This window comes from Grammomys surdaster, unplaced genomic scaffold, assembly GCF_004785775.1.
Source record: "Grammomys surdaster isolate TR1022 unplaced genomic scaffold, NIH_TR_1.0 351, whole genome shotgun sequence".
Classification (NCBI taxonomy): Eukaryota; Metazoa; Chordata; class Mammalia; order Rodentia; family Muridae; genus Grammomys; species Grammomys surdaster.
In genome coordinates this window covers 2,918,272-2,930,544 of record NW_021604770.1, presented here as the reverse complement: position 1 = coordinate 2,930,544, position 12,273 = coordinate 2,918,272, and the positions used below count along the sequence as shown (strand labels likewise).

General features: G+C 40.1%; 1 protein-coding gene and 1 long non-coding RNA gene across 4 annotated transcripts in view; one reads left to right on the top strand and one right to left on the bottom strand.

Moving 5' to 3' along the window:
* Ldah (lipid droplet associated hydrolase) overlaps positions 1-4,399 on the bottom strand; it is an 83,403-nt gene extending 79,004 nt beyond the window's left edge. The window contains exon 1 of one of the 3 annotated variants that reach the window (XM_028779398.1): positions 4,331-4,399. The gene's annotated coding sequence lies outside the window, so the exon portion shown is untranslated. Of the gene's footprint in view, positions 1-4,056; positions 4,201-4,330 lie in introns of those variants that run through there. The other 2 variants (XM_028779400.1, XM_028779399.1) reach the window with 2 other exon arrangements.
* Positions 4,400-4,433: 34 nt separating this feature from the next.
* LOC114631118 lies at positions 4,434-11,971 on the top strand. The gene is made up of 2 exons (XR_003712913.1): positions 4,434-4,507; positions 11,509-11,971. It is a non-coding gene; the product is annotated as an uncharacterized LOC114631118 (long non-coding RNA).
* Positions 11,972-12,273: the final 302 nt, after the last annotated feature.

Sequence of the window (12,273 nt, the reverse complement as noted above, 5' to 3'; positions counted from 1 at the left end):
AAAGCAAAGCAAAGCAAAGCAAAGCAAAGCAAAGCAAAGCAAAGCAAGCGGACAAACAAAAAATAAACCCCACCAAATTAAAACAATCCCTTCTCACCTTCCAAACAGTAGACCTCCTATATTCTTATATATAAATAACAAATGGACTGAGAAAGAAATCAGGGAAACATCTTTTACAATAGCCTCGAATAATATAAGATATCTTGGATAACTCTAACCAAGAAGTGAAACACTTGTATGATAAAAACTTTGAAGAAAGAAACTGAAGGTATTAGAAAACTGAATGATCTTCCATGTTCATGGATTGGTAAAATGGTTACCCTACCAAAAGTAATCTACAGATTCAGCACAATTCCCATCAAATTCCAACACAATTCTTTACATACCTTGAAAAGGCATTTCTCAACTTCATATGGAAAAACAAAAAAAAAAAACCCAGGATAGCTAAAACAAACTCAAACGATAAAAGAACTTCTGGAAGTATCACCATCCCTGGCTTCAAGCTGTACTGTAGAGCTACAGTAATAAAATCCACATGGTACTGGCATAAAAATGGACACATTGATCCATGGAATGGAATCAAAGGCCCAAACATAAATCCACACACATAAAGACACCTGAGTTTTGACAAAGAAACCAAAATTATAGAATGGAAAAAAAAGAAAGCATCTTCAACAAATGGTGCTGGTCAAACTGGATGTATGCATGTAGAAAACAGTGAAAAAGGAAAATGTGATAAAAAATCCATCTAATAGAGATGGAGGTAAGGAAGAGGAGGTCTTTCAGACAAACAACACTGGCTAACTAGATTTCAATATGGAAACACAGAGTGCTACATATAATTCAAAAATGAAAAGAGAACACTAAAGCTTCCACGCAAGGAGTGTTTGTATTATATTTTTTGATCTTTTGATCAAAGGTTATTTAAAGAAGATATAGTGTACCTTAACAACAAAGGAAATAAGTTTTAAAATGCATTCTTTAGATTAAAAACTTGCATACCAATAGACAGTGTCAATAGACACTGATAAGAGTATACTCAGAAGATAGGAGCAGAGGCACATATATATGTAGTGTTCTGGGTATAAGACTGTTAGAATCAACATGTTTAAATCTTGAATGCTACTCATGTGTCATTATGCATATTTGTGTGTGTGTGTGAATGTAGTTTTACAGTGTTCTCGGACTCCCTTGATTCTTCTTCTCATTCTCTTAATCTCTCTGTATACTATCTATCTAAACATATAATTACCTTTTTGTGAGGCTAGAGGTTGAACCCACGACTTTGTATATGTTAGGTAACTGTTCTATCACTGAGCTATGTCTTCAGTTCATACTTTTTGTGTGTAGCATCTTACATACAAAATAGATTTCACCAACATGCACATATCCAGAATACGTAAAGAACTTCTACAAGAGAGACAAGCCAACTAAAATACAGTCAAAATACCAGAAAGGCTTTATAAAGAGAAGAGCCATATCCAGACTGCTAATAACCATAAAGGTTTTCTAAGAGTCAAAGAATACCAACATGGAAACTATCATCTGGGTATGTTGGTGCATGCCCGTAATCCCGGGATTCAGGAGGCCGAGGCAGGAATGTTGTGAGTGTGAGACTAGCCAGGGCTACTTGGTACATAAAACTGTCTCAAAAACAAACAAAAACAAACTCCCCAAAACCAAACACCCAGCTAAGGTTAATGCCTATTTTCCTAGCACTGGGGGAGGCAGGAGAAAGATCAAGAGTTCCAGGTCAGTGTGGCTTACAGAAGATCTGTCTCAAAAACAATACAAAACAAAAAACTGTATAAAGTGTACTGCTGATCACAAGAGACAGATTTGCAGAAACATACACACATAGAAACAAACACACACACACACAATTTTAGACCAGTGCTGGAATTCTCCTACTCCAGACTGACAGCCCTGAATATCAGGTTAAGGAGGATTTGGGAAACTAGTAATTCCAGAATTATCTTCCAAGAGGCATGTACTGACAGCTCTTACAACATGCAGCCAAACAAACATAACCACATGCAAACAAGCAAGCCAACAAGCCTCATCAACCTTGAAGGCTCCATTCTCATGTCTCTTTTCCTTGAGAGAGATGCCCTCCATTCACTCATCTACTTGTTCTTAACATACCCACAGACCACAGTATTTACATATAACTTACATCACAGCTTCATATTCACACACATGTTCATGTACATGAGCATGTGCTTGAAAGTCATTTTGAGCATCTTGTGGGCTGAACCATGTCTTTTTTTTCCCACATGTGTAATATCAGCTTTTAGAAAAGGATGCATTAGTCAAATAAATGAACAAATACAATGGGCCCTGAAGAACCACAGAGCTTTTTGGCAACCAGAGAGTTGTCTTTATGGAAGAGAACGTTAAGTGTCCTAAGGTCAAAGGAGTTTCATTTTGCCCTAACTCTTCTAAGAGGAAATTAAACGCAAAAGTGTTGAAAGTAAGGGGCAGTTCCTGAAGAGACATAAGAACTATGGTCACTGTAAAAGCTGAGTTCACACTAGGCTTTGTAACCCTTTAGATGACACCATCCTTTTCAAGGAGACACTTCTAGTCAATTGGATACCTGGGTGCTGAGAACATTTGTGTTTATTGTCTTGCTTGTTCCTTGACTATTTGCATCTATTATATTGCTAGTTCCTTAACCTAGGTTAAGGATTTGGGAAACTAGTAATTCCAGAATTATCTTCCAAGAGGCATGCACCGACAGCTCTTACAGTTTAAAAAAAGTTTCTAGAAAATACAGGGTATTTGATTTATTCTTGCTACAAGGCACATCATCATAAAATTTAATGCCTGAAGATGGTAAGTTATATCCTCACAGAGTATGTGGGTTAGAAACTTATGAAGGGCAAAGCCAGTCTTGGAACAATTCAAAGTAGAGTTAACTATGAAAACTCTATAACTTGTTCACTGGGACAGGGTTCATCTGGAAGTACTTTTATTGATAAATTTCACAATGAATGCTCTAATACAAGAATGGGTGGAACATATAATCCCTATTTAATCATTTCACATGGTCAATTGTAATAGGTTCTTGCAGTACATGTAGGCTGCTTTCCAAACCCAAGTGCCTCCTGAGGATCAGAATAAAGTTGTCTCACCTCTTAGGACCTCACCTCATTAGTCACAAATTGTAAGCTCACAAGACACTGATAAGCATATTGAACCTTTATGGCACAGGCATACCATACAATGTTTCAGAAAGTGACCTGACATTTTGCCCATGATAATCTTACCAGTCTCTCCTACTAACATCCCAACTTCATCAAAGTAGTTCAGGAAAATGCTGAAGGTGCCAGGAACGTAATAGTTTCCCAAAGTAAGAAAGGGCTTGATTAAAATATTCTAAGAAGACAGCAGAACCCAGCAAAAAGGTAAGAGCACACTAAAGGTCAGAAGCTACCATAAATATTATCTCAGAAACAAGAGCAAGGAGTTTAAAAATAATAATTGAATGAACAAAACTTATGGGGTGGATCAACGGCAGAGTAGAATCAACAAAGAACGTGATGAGAGAACTTGGATAGATCCACAAAATTTACAAACCTGAATCAGTGGGAAATCGTCTAAACACTCAGCAATAGCCCGGAGACTTGTACTACAATGACAAATGACCTAAAATTCATGCAATCAGTTTCAGAGAAGACAACGTGGGGCTAAAACACACGTTTAAAGAAAGTGTATCTGGCTGGGCAGTGGTGGCGCACGCCTTTAATCCCAGCACTTGGGAGGCAGAGGCAGGCGGATTTCTGAGTTCGAGGCCAGCCTGGTCTACAGAGTGAGTTCCAGGACAGCCCGGGCTACACAGAGAAACCCTGTGTCGAAAAACAAACAAACAAACAAACAAACAAAAGAAAGTATATCTGGAAACTTCTCAAATTTGAGAAGGACATAAATCTACAGAGATTCAAGAAGCTGAGCAACTCTCAAGCTGGAAAAATGTAGACTATAACAAGCCATGCATTTTGGAAAACTAAAAATAAAGAAAAAAATGTTAAAGGCAGAGAAACAACACATCACCTGCAAGGGTAAAGGTAATTTTAATGTCAGCAGATTTCTTAGGAGACTCCACGAGGGACAGTGTCGACCACTGATGCCTGGAGAGCCTCAGCGCAGACTTTGATTCATTTCTAGCAGGCTGGCTGCCAGCGCACAGGCTTATCCTTTCCCAGGGAGCTTCTGGCGGCTGTGCACCCGGGGTGATGGCAGCTCCATTATCCTGGTACCGCCCCACGTGTAGCCCGCGTTCCCTTCCTCAAACAAACCACACACAGCACCGGCAACATGATCTCACCTGCCCACCCACAAGGTATCTGAGCTGTCCGTGGACGTCTTGGCAAAGCTTCACCAGACCCGGAAGTCCCGTCTGTAGTGACGTCACAACACCGCGCCGCGCCCGTCCCGGAAGTTGGGACCCTTAGACCGCTTTCCGTGGATCTTGGGTGTGAGAGTTTTGGAGGCAGCTTGGTGGGTAGGTAGTTTATAGCCAGCGAGATTGCTGGGAGCACATAGAGCGTTTCCAGTATTCTGCCTGAATTTTATTCGCTCTCTGTTCTTTGTCATTTTGGTAAACGAGTTTTTCCTCTCCTCGGCGGTCCTTTATTTTTTTTTTTCTCTACATCTGCCCACTTTTCCTTTCATCCACCACCATTTGCTTTCCTTTCCTGATTCATAAACACAGGAAAGTTGACTCTCAGTTGTCTTTAGTGTTAGTATTCAGCTTCATATACGCTGCTATTTACGATAATGCGACCGTTACAGAGGTATTTCCAATTTACTACAAACTTCAAGATCATATCTTCAACGCTTGGTACATTGTAGGCAATCAGTGTATTTCTGTCCCCAAAAATGCTGTAGCCAATATGGCAGTCTTATAGCCAGAAGAAGCTTGGAACTTAGAAAAAGCATAATAATTATCACTCACACATGGAAAAGCTTTGCTCTTGTATTCAGTACCTCAGTGGTAGTCTTTTTGTATATTAGTAGGCTGGTGCCCCGGACTCTGGAAGAGGACACTGAATCTCCTGAGACCCGAGCCACAAATGTGTCTGGGCCACCATGTGGGTGCTGAGAATCAATTCTAGATCCTCTGGAAGAGCAGTTAGTGGTCCTAACTACTGAACCAACATCCAACTAGCTGTGGAGTGTAAACTGCTAAATATCTTCATTCCCCTTCTTTATCAGTTCTACTTTCCATAGCCAATAGGTAACATTTAATGAATATAGTAAAAGGTATTCACTGTGCTAAGAGTTTTTTATGAACTAATTTTTAAACCCTCAGCAATTCAGTGTGGTCAGTATTAATAAGTGATCACTAGAGTTTGGAGACATAAATACATAAAAATAAGTGATTATGTTACAGTGATCATATGATAGGTACAAACTGGTGTCAGTTTTATGTGTGTAAATTTCCTGCCAGTAATGCTGTTAAAAGGACTGTTGACCTATCAAGGGCATCTTTCTGGGTATCTTTTCCATCCTTCTTAGATCCATCCATAGACTTACATGACAGAATGCATTGATGCAGGATTTCTTTTAATTCTTAGATAAGACATCTGTGATGCAGAATCTCAGGTGATTTATGTTTCTGATTTCACTGAACCTGTGCCAGAAATAACTGAAGGTTTAATTTTTAAAGCAACAACAGTCCAGACTTTATAGTTGGCCTGAGGTTATTTCTATTAACTGCAGTGTAAAATGAAGTGTAAAGAAATTGACTTATCCAAAGTTAGTTGAGAGAGCTAAGCTCTGATTACTTACAACAATTTCTGTATTGTACTTAATGTCTTCTCTGGGCCATCTACTTTTGGAATATACATGCTGTTACTAAGTTGTCATATTTTTGCACGCAGTGTTCACTTTGCTACACTGCAGACTGTAGCTTATATAAGTATTGAGTAGGATGCTCTCCGAAGCCTGCAGACACGTTGGCACATGTCAGATAAGCTGTAATGGTGGAGCTATTACATACTGCAGTTTGGAAATAAAATACTCCTCCCTCCTAATGAAGCTCATGTGCTGAACACTTGATTTTGCCGTGCAGCAGCATTCAGAGGTGGAGTGACTGAGAGTTGATTTGACCATTACCATTACATTCAGAATGTCATATCTGAAATGGCTGTTAGAAACTGAAAACTGGTTCAGGGAAGCAGGTCATTGAAGGAGTATGCCATTGAAGGATATATCTTCTTTTTATCTCTCTGTGCTTCCTGGACAACTTTGCAGTACCATACACTCTCTACCATGATGCTGTACCTCACCACAGGCAGAAGCAATGGACTGAAATTTCTAAAACTGTAAACCAAAATAACGTTGTTTATTGTTTTTGTTGGTTGGTTGGTTGGTTGGTTGGTTGGTTGGTTTTGAGTCAGGGTCTCTTTACATAGTGTTGGCGTTCCCTAACTCACTATGCAGACCAAACTCACAGATGTCTGCCTGCCTCTACCTCTCAAGTGCTGGGATTAGAGGCATATATCACCGTGTCCGGACAAAATAATTATTTTATCCTTTAAATTTATTTTGGGTATCTTGGCACAGTGATGAAAAGTGACTGACACAAAGTGACTTCTTTTCTGTGTGTCCTTTTGTTTTGTGTTTACATCAGTTTCCAGTTCCCATTAAAATAAAATTTCCCTGTAAATCAATCTTTAAGTATGTTAACATCAATGTTAGCATTATTAATTCCTTTGAAGGTCTGAAGAATTTTGAATTGAAGTGCCCCTGCATTATTTTTATTAGTACTTCTTAAATTTTAGGATAAATAAGAATCACTTGATTTGTTAAGGCAATAATTTAGTGGGCCTTGGATGGGGTCTAGAATTTGAATTTTGAACAAGTTTTCATGTGTTGCTGCTTCTGGCAAGTGTTAGGTCATGTTTTGAGTGATACTTCTCTCCCTAATAAGTCTTAAGATGATAATCTTCATTTATAATATCGGGTACATGAAAATTTGGATAAATATGTTTTATAATACATGTTTTACAACAGGTGTTTCAAGATATTTCTGGGGAGTTAGGTTTGTACTACAACATTTATCACAACATGTTAGATATTGTTCTGAGTACCAGGAACAAGAGAGAAAGATCTTTTCTTTCTTGTGGGTAAAATAAAAACAAACAGACAAACAAACAAACAACAGGTGCTGAAATAAGCAATACAGTTGATGTAAATGAGAAAGAGAATGCCTAAGTTAGGCATCGCTAGAAAAGCATCTAATCTCATTTCTGATGATCTAGTGAAAGATAAGTCCATCTCATCCTTTGTCTCCTCTACTCTGACTTCTGTGCATCATGCAGCACTCCCCTTTGCCCCCACCCCTTTTTCTAAAACCTCTTCATAGGTCTACTGGCTGGTTTTGTGTGTCAACTTGATATAAGCTAGAGTCAACAGAGAGAAAGGAACTTTAGTTTAGGAAATGCCTCCATGAGGTCCAGGTAAGGCATTTTCTCAATTAGTGATCAATAGGGGAGGGCCCAGCTCACTGTGGGTGGTACCATCCCTGGGCTGGTAGTCCTGGGTTTTATAAGAAAGCAGCTAGCAAGCCATGTGGATCAAGCCAGTAAGCACCACCCCTCTATGGCTTTTGCATCAGCCCCTGCCTCCAGGTTCCTGTCCTGTGTGAGTTCCTGTCCTGACTTCCTTTGGTGATGAACAGCAATGTAGACGCATAAACTGAATAAACCTTTCCTCCCCAACTTGCTTTTGGGGCTGTGGTGTTTTGTCAGCTTGATGACTGCAACACACTTCTTTCTCTTGTGTTGGTCTATTCCCTGTTAGTAGATTTCCTTGGCAAGTATCTCATGGCTCTGGCATCTCTAACATTGTAGTGTATCTAAGGCAACTATTCACACATGATTGTTTGGGCCCTTCCAAAGGGTTTGGGTCACTTCTCCAGCTCTGCCCTCTGTTGTAGAATTCTAGGCTCTGGTTGACTCCACTCCACTGTTGCTGGTGTTATTGGTTGTCATCCCATGGTACTGGCATCTCCAGTACGATGGGGTCTTCTACTGCAACTAGGATTCACCAATAGCCTCTTGTAGGTTGTCTTCATGGTGCCAAGCCTCAGTGTCTTTACATAACTTCAATATTAGGCCTTCGACCCCCAACTGAGGCTGTACCTTCACCAATGGCCTTTTCTGGCCTCTCACAGTGCCAAGCCTCAGCTGCTCTCCACGACCTCTTCATGCTTTCAAAACCAGGACCACCTGAGTGATTCTATACATTACCAAGTACAGCTGTAGCACTAAGTACAGCATTGACATATCTCTGAAACATATCTCTGAAACATAGCTTCTTTATGCTCCTAGAAAACACTTCCCAGAAGATATCACCTCAGTGATGCTGGTCTCTTCTTTTTTTTTTTTTAATTTATTTTTTCTCAAATCATAATTCATTCACACAGGGGTTATAAACACAGAAAGGCAGGATGTGGGGAAGGGAATAACACTGGAGTGTAGGTGATCAGGGGGAATACAGATATCATCAGAACCGGGTATCGGCTGGGTGAAGGTTCAGGGGACAGTTCACTATGACTCTGCCTATGACTCGCTTGTCCTTATCTAAGTTGGTATTGTCTGCCCAGGCTACCTATTTACAAGGTCTATGACTACTCAGACTTATAAATTTCCACAAAAGCTGGCTGTTTACATTAGCTTATAGCCATCTGTTTCAATGTTTTTACACTGAGACCCAAGACTTGGTGTTAGTATACATGTATGCTGGTCTCTTCTTAATGACAGATAATTTCTTAGCTCCAGCTAACCAGTATCAGTTTTCCCAATAACTCCTTGTATTCCTGACTCTAAAGCTAGAGTCATGTGGCCAAAGTTGCTTTCTGGGGCTGGAACATGGCCCACTTATTTTCTTACATCATCACCAGCTTTGTTTTCTAACTCCCTCATTGCTTAAGCTTGGCTGACCTGGAACTTGCTCTGTAGACTGTCCTTGAATTTAGAGATCTATATGCCTCTGTCTCACGAGTGCTGAGATTAAAGGCATAAACCACCACACCTGCAGTTAAGCTTTTGAGACATAGCCACTATGTCTCAAGAAGCCTGTTTCTTCCAGCCTCAAAATCTGGATCATCTGTGTGCCCTCCATTTCTGGATTGTAGTTCATTCCAGATATAATCAAGTTACAACCAAGAGTAGCCATTGCAATCCATTCCTGTCAATTTGACACACAATCATATCTTCTTAAGTCCAAATAAAACCAGTAACCAAATCATATTAAGCTTAGATATAACTATCCCTTGTTCAACTGCAAACACTTAAACAATAAGCTTAGCTGGGTGGGATCTTGCCCTGAAGTCACCACTCCCATAATTTGTTTATCCCCTTGAATGCAGGATTCAGTTCCATTCCACTTCCTGATACTCCTTTAATATATGAATATACATTTTGTATTTTTCCTTCCTCTGCTTACTCCTTTTCATCAAAAGGCTCTTCTTAAAAGTGAACTTTAGTAATCATACAACAAAATTTATACCTGACCGTTTTGAGATTTCCTTTGCTAATGCAATTAATCTAAATCTCTTTAGCCTCAGGCAGATTCTTCAGACAAGGGCAGAAAGCCATATTTGTCACCAAAATATCACAAGAATGGTTATTAGGGCACATACTAAAATTCTTGTCTGAAACCTCTTGAGCCAGGCCCCAGCAGTTCAGATCACCCTCAGCTCTACTGTGTTCCATGCTTCTACTAGAATGGCCCAATAAGCCCCATGTTCAGCATCCCACTGATTTCTATAAGTCCACACTCCTCCACACCAAAAATGGGCAAGCCTATCAGAGCAATACTCAAGTGTCTGGTACCAAATTCTGCCTTAGTTTGGGTTTCTATTTCTGTGAAGAGACTCTATGACCAAGGTATCTCTTATAAAGGAAAACATTTACTTGGGCCTGGCTTACAGTTTCAGAGGTTTAGATCATTATAATCATGGAAGTATGGCAGTGTGCAGGCAGACATGGTGCTGGAGGAGCCCAGAGTTATATACATCTTGATCTGAGTGTAGCAAGGAGGAGACTGTCCACAGGCAGCCAGGAGCAGAGTAGTGTCCGCACTGGGTGGAGCTTAAGCATAGTGGTCCTCAAAGCTTATCCCCCACAGTCAGAGACTTTCATGAACAAGGCCACACCTCCTAATAATGCTATTCACTGTGAGCCAAGCCTTCAAATATAGTCTATGGGGGCCAGACCTATTCAAAGCACCACACACAGCCCCATTGTATGGTCATGGTGTCTCTTTACAGCAATAAAACCCAACCAAGACAGGGATATATTGCTGGCAAGCCATTGTTATGAAAGGAGAAAACAAGGGGGTAGATGGAGACTGTGTAGAGGGGAAGGAGGGGAATTCAGAAAGAGAGGAAGGAAATAATACACTAAGGAAAAATTTAAAAAGCCACAGGGAAACATGAACTTACTTAAAATCTACATTATATATAAGCACACACACGCACACACATGCGCACACACACACACAGAGACAGAGACAGAGAGAGAGAACACAGGAGGGAGGGAAGGAAGGAGAGGGAGAGGGTAGTAGACCATCTTACAAAAAAAAGAAATCTAAGTGCTAGACATGGGAAACTTCCTTTGATGATGTTGGCTAAGGAAGCTGGGGTCTACAAGACTCCTCAAACAATATAGGTTATTGCTATTTTCTTTAACTGCCATCTTGAGCTTGAAGCTAGACCCTACTGCTGAAGACAACACATTCTTTGGGCACAGGGCTTGAAGGAATCAAGTTGGAGGTAATCTGAAAGTATCTGTCCTCGGTGTCTAGCTCTCAGTACTGGAAGGTGTTATACAAGCTGCCAAATATATTAGTATAACTAAAGTGTTCTATGTGATAAAGCCATTCCAGTAGGCAAAACCTTCACCTGTAAAACTTGGACATTCTCACTAAAAAGTTGTTCTTATTGTCTTGTCCTTACAGAGGCATTGGAAAGAATTGAACAAAAATCTGGCAAATAGCAACATTCAGATGCCTCTGCTGTAAAAACTGTACAATATACACACATATTGACATGTATGTACATGTGTAAGGATATTTCAGGGAGATAATAAAATAGTATTTTAAAATGTTCAACATAATTCGCCACATATAATCTCACTGTTACTCTAGTTGTTTTGTCTTTACCCATGCTATGTCCATTAGCCCCTTCCAACGAGTTCACACCATGAAGAAGCTTTTAGTGGTGGGACAGGCTAGAGGGAGTATAAGAAAAATATGGACGTTGTAGTTCAACAAACAGGTCAGAATTAGCTACAGATGGTCAGCACTTTACAGTACAGTATGTTCCCATTTTATTGAGGTCTTCAGAAGCTGATTGCACCACTCAGTGAAGTGTGGTTTTTTTGTTTTGTTTTGTGGGCTACTAACAGTACTTTAGGACTTTTACAAATCATTTAATTTTTTAATGAAGACTTCATATTCTTCAGTAAAATAAAGATCAGTTTTTTTTCATAGATCCAGATAGCTTTCCACGCAGTTCATCTACTGAACGTGGGAAACACATGGTGGCTCTTGGAAGTTGCTAATGTCCTAACCCTGGGAGCTGCTTCACACTACATTTCATGGTTAAAGGGACAGTGCCAATGTGCTGAAGATTGTGATGTGGAGAAAATTATCCTGGGTTGTTCAGACAGGATTGAAGAAATCACAAGGATCAGAGAGGAAGAGGGCCAGAGTCTCAGAAGACACTGACATTGGAAGCAATGAAGGGGAGACCGGGATGTGATGGTGGAAGCAGAGACTCGTGGGAGACTGCGTGCATTGCTGCCATGAAGATGGAAGGCGGAAGCCACAAAGTAAGGAATGCAGGAATTTCTAGGGGAAAAGCAAGAAAAAAAATGAATCTTCAGAAGCATGGGCCAGCCAACACCTTAATTTCAGCCCATTGAAATAAACTTTGAAGTTCTTAACTCTTGAACAGATGTTGTTTTAAGGGACTGCATGCGTTTTAGTGGTCACAACAGGCTAATAGATCAACCAAACAGAAGGCCAGACTACTTCTGCTTTTTTTTTAAATTAATTTATTTTTTTTAACTTTTTCTCAAATCGTAATTAATTCACACAGGGGTTATAAACACAGAAAGGCAGGATGTGGGGAAGGGAATGACACTGGAGTGTGGGTGTTCAGGGGGAATACAGATATCTTTAGAACTGGGTATCGGCTGGGTGAAGATTCAGGGAACAATTCACTATGACTCTGCCTATGACTTGATTGTCCTT